We start from the raw sequence: 4,939 nt of genomic DNA on the forward strand, positions 1-4,939 counted from the left end.
CTATATTTATATCTTGTTCTTGTTTCCAAGCATTTCCTATCTTTCTTTTGTTGCAGTAGATGTTAATCTATAAAAACTTGTGATTGTAGGCTTCCCTATCACCTCTCTTATGGGAAGAGTGATTGGAAGGATTTATAATCTCAGTCCAAAAAAATTTGTTTATGATTTCTTGGAAATAGATAGATGTTAGTTATCCTTTTTCATGATTACTTTCTGCAACTTAGGAGTTAGTTTAGTGATCAGATTAATGTTGTGAAATAGAACAAATGTTAATAAAATTCAACTCATCTTTTCCATGATAGTTTATCTCACTGTGTTATTGATCATTTGATGCATGCATTTGGCCAGTTGTAGGGTTGTGATTGATATGCAAGGGTGGGCACATATTTTCATCTCCACTTGGACTTCTCCATCTTCTCCCTTTACCCTTCACACTACTCTCAAGCTCTGTTTCCACAGTCATTTTGTTTAGGAAATTAAGGACACCATGGGCATCCACCTTGGTGCAAGAAAGACCTCCAAGAGGTCCTGGGATTGGCTATCTATTCACTCCCTCCTACCTTCATCCACCTTCTCCTACCCTCAAAATACCATCTCCACCCTCAAAAGGCTCTCAGAACCCCTCTTGTAGCAATACAGGTCCTCCTGTAGCAGGCCTGTAGCACCATTTTCCTCCACCTATTTTTCCTCCCACTTCAACCTTCACCTGGTTAAGATGAATAATGATCCCCAACTTGTGATTTGATGTTCTATAGAAGCTATTAGACCACTCCATCCTCCCTTTTTTCCTCATTGCAAAACATAGTAAGATTAATGTTTTTAATTCACAAACGTGTTACAAATTAGATTTCTGATTTTCAAGAAAATGTAAAGTAGATCAATGATACGTGAAAGTAGGTTATTGATTTGATGAAATGTGAAAAATAGAGTAGTTTCACTTCTACAAGTAGACTAGCCTTTTTCTCATGTAATGTTAATTATCATCTACAGGCTGAACGAATGACATTTTCAATTTCATAGTTAAAATAAATTTCATCAGGGGTTTTCACTATATTTAAGTTGGAGGAATGGTCATTGAACACCTTGATCTGATGTCATGAATGAGGGTGGCATGATTAGAACTTAAACGACTATGTATACAAAACTATCACCTCTAAGTTTGTACGAACCCTTGGTAGATATTTTAAATTTAGGAGCCCTTGGGAGTTGCAACACTCATGGTGACATACCAAGGCTCACCAGTGGGTTCATCCCTCAGCCCCTAATATGTTCAAATTTTTAATATTTTCCTCTTCCTTGAGAACTGGACACTGCACATGTTCAGTCAACAAGCTCACCACCTTGACTCCTAAGCTTCCCTACTGCATAGAAACATGATAAGATTTGTCCAATTGTGCATTGTGAAATTCCAGATGATAGTGAGGTCATTCTTGGGTCTCTATAGCCATGAAATGTACAATTCCTAGCTTCCTTCTATCAAAACCATTGTTTGTTTCCTCATCACAATGAACACCTTCCATGAGCTAGCAAAGGTACAATATGAGGTTTTTGGATTGATGTTATATTTTCTTGAGTGAAATTCATTTGTAGGTGTTATCATTGCAACATGGAAAGGTGATCCTCAAGGGAGGTCATCAAGGAGAGGTTACAAGAGAGCACTTGCAAAGAAGGAGAAAAATGAAGAACCATCATGAAGGATATGAAGGAATATTGGACCAAGACAAAAGGATGGAAACTCATTCTGACTTGGAAGGTTCCCACACTGATCTACACCCTTTGGAGGGTGAGGATGAAGAAAAAACAAACGTCTACCATGAAGAATTCAATGCCATAGTAGCAAAGAGAAGATATTGGCATTGATAGAATGAAGGTCTTGTGTCATCATCGCCATGTCATGGCTCCTCAAAGTGTCACCAGAAAAGTCATATGTGTTAATGTATTTTTCCAAATTACATATAGGATAATATTATGTAATTTAAAAAAAAATGAGAAAATGTAAAATTTATGGAAGCCCAAGGGTCCCATATGGAATGTGAAAAGTCACTAGAAATATCTAAAGTCACATAGAAGTTCAAAGGTAATATAGGAATTCCAAAAGTCACATAGGAGCTCAAGTGTCATGAGGAATGGTAAAGAGTCACATGGGAGGTGGAGAGTCACCTCATTTGTTATAAATACATCCTCATAGCTCAAGAAAATGGACTTAGGGGGACTTTTCACGTTGGATTCTCTAGTTTGGCATAGGAGAGAATATCTTTCTTTGGAGGAGAAAGTGGTGACTTAATATTCCACTATTGGTGCTAGTGTGTGAGCATTGTAATTGTATATCTAGGGACTTTAACAGAGCTGCAATTTCATGCATATGTCATGAATTATTGTGAGACTATTATTTCATTGTTTGTGATGTCTTTTTATGTTAACACATATTAATGAAAATGAACTATTTTGTTGGATTTTTCATGCATCTTGTAGAATGTGCGTTGTTACTTGATTTTATGATCATTCTTATCTTGTGAAATACTTTGCAGGTTAATCAATGATTCTTTACATGCTCTTATGTGTCTCTTTTAGGATAATACTATTAATTTTCTTCTAAACACCCACTCTCTATTTTCCCTTTCGTGAAAGTACCTTATATACATTACAATTGTATGCCTCAAAATGTCAACATACTTGCTTGATTCAAAGATTGTTTGTATAATATATTATGTTGATAATTGTAGCCAAGGAAAATGGAAACCAGCCTTATTTCCTAGTTGGGGCTCCTACTCCAAACTATATGAGGTCTAATTGGGACTTCATACCAGGGAGACCCCCTTGGTTGAAAAATTTCTAGCACCGTCAACATGCCCCAAGTGAGGAGATTTCCAAAAGCTCCATTTTTGGATGGATTTATTTGTGCATACTGTTAACATCAGAAGTGTGCACTTGCTAGTACAATCCAGAAGATACTAAAAGTGTCCAGTAGAATGCACAGGTGGACATTTTTCTAGTTGAATACATTATAAGATTCAAAAAATAAAAGGTTCTCCTAAGGTCCAAAGTTTATAAAGGAAATTAATTAAGGTTGTGGGTATATTTATTTGATAAATGTGCGCACATGACATATCATCAAAAAATTTGTGCGGTTGCAGAAAAGGTGACTCAATAGTTCGGGACCACTCCACACACTTCGAGCTGATTTCTTGATACGAGGTAAGCCTAGTACTACCAGATTCGAGTCATCTTGGAGAAGTGAAACCCTCAATGCAACCTTCCCTCTAGAAATTGCATAAGTCTAGCCAAGCACTGACCTCTAGGAATGCATTATGAAATTCTTGGAGGCAGTGTCCTGTTGGCCCTAGAAACTGCACAATGCAATTTGTTGGTTGCATGTCACTACTGACTAAAATTGTGCATTGCACAGTTTCATTCTTTAGCAATCTAGGCTGGACTATGCATTGGGCAGTTCCAGCAGTCAATCAGCCTACTGATAACTCAGACTATTCCTTGCGCATTTTGGCAGTCAATCTCCTGACCTCCCAGTAGAAATTGTGCAACCTTCATGATCAATCACATAGGTATGTTGCAAGTTAGTTCTTAAGTTCATTTTGGTTTTCGAATGACAGATTGATTTCCATGAGTTTTTCCATGTCTCCAGCTATCGCGGGTGATCATCTGCCTCTCATCAGCATAGGTACAATGGTTTCCATGAAAGCAGAGTTGAAGACACAATTCAAAGCACACTTAGGGATGTAGTCAATCAAGTGTCTATGAACTTTCCTACCCACGAAGACATCGAGTTGTTTCATAGACAGGGACATCAAGATATGATGGCAGCAACATCACAGCAAGTAGCAGCATCAACAGTAGTTGAAGGAAGCATAGCGGATGCAACTAACATAAGAAGGAAGTTTGTTGACAACACAGAGGTGGAACAAAGTTGCAATCTCAAGCAGATCCACTTGTGATGAAAGGAACTTTGGAGACTCGGGCTATGAGGTGATGGTGCAACATGAAGATTGTGCAAAGGAAGAGAACATAATAGAGAAAGAGTTGCATGTGCTGAAATAGTAACTCAAGGAAGAACATGAGCTGCATAGATGAAGAATGGGTTGCAGCATGAACATGTACATCAGGGGGCGCAACATGAACTTACGGATGAAACTGCGCCCATACAAGTTATAGATCCATTCCAGTAGCTAGCATAGAGAAGACAAGGTGAGCAGTGTTGTTGACTTCATGCAAGGGAATGTAGTAGCATGCATGTCATTGTGCGCATGCATGCGATCCCACCCATTTGGTACACTCACCAAGGCGAAGACAAGATGCAAGTTTGACTGGAGATGAACATGTACCTCGACAAGTTGATGTGCATGACCACCAGTACATGTTTGGAGAGCAGCGTAGACACTATGCATCAACATGTTTCTGGTTCGATCGCACCAGGATGACCATGCGCATGCTATCAAACAATTTGGATAGAGGAGAGACATTAATGCACCCGGATGCAACGAAGACAAGAGTTCGCTTCAACAAGATGTCACCATTGAGCACATGGAAACCATCACAGACAGCCAAGGTTGGCATTATCTCATCACCTTTGACCATCACAAGCACGTCAAAGAGTTTGTCTCACCACAACGATCCAAGTGTCAGTGATGTCGTGCATGGCTTGCTCAAGCCATTTTGTCTCACATGGGCACATGTGCACTGTAATGTAACATCTTTTCAAGTGGAAGTTCAAGTGTCGATAGTTGAATGTAACCGTCATAGAGTAGTTGAAAAGTCATGAGGGTATATGAACGGTCTCAAAGGGGAATGTCAAGGTTCACCCCACCCTTTTCTATAACTACCACCTCATAACTCATTGTATAGGCTTTTGGTCAACCAAGCTTCGATAAGAGTATCTTAGAGAAATCTTGGACAATATTGTAACGCGCCTTAACTTCTCCACTAT

The sequence above is a fragment of the Pinus tabuliformis genome, chromosome 6 (genome assembly GCF_031772625.1).
Source record: "Pinus tabuliformis cultivar Carrire ecotype Pingquan chromosome 6, CPIR1, whole genome shotgun sequence".
Lineage (NCBI taxonomy): Eukaryota > Viridiplantae > Streptophyta > Pinopsida > Pinales > Pinaceae > Pinus > Pinus tabuliformis.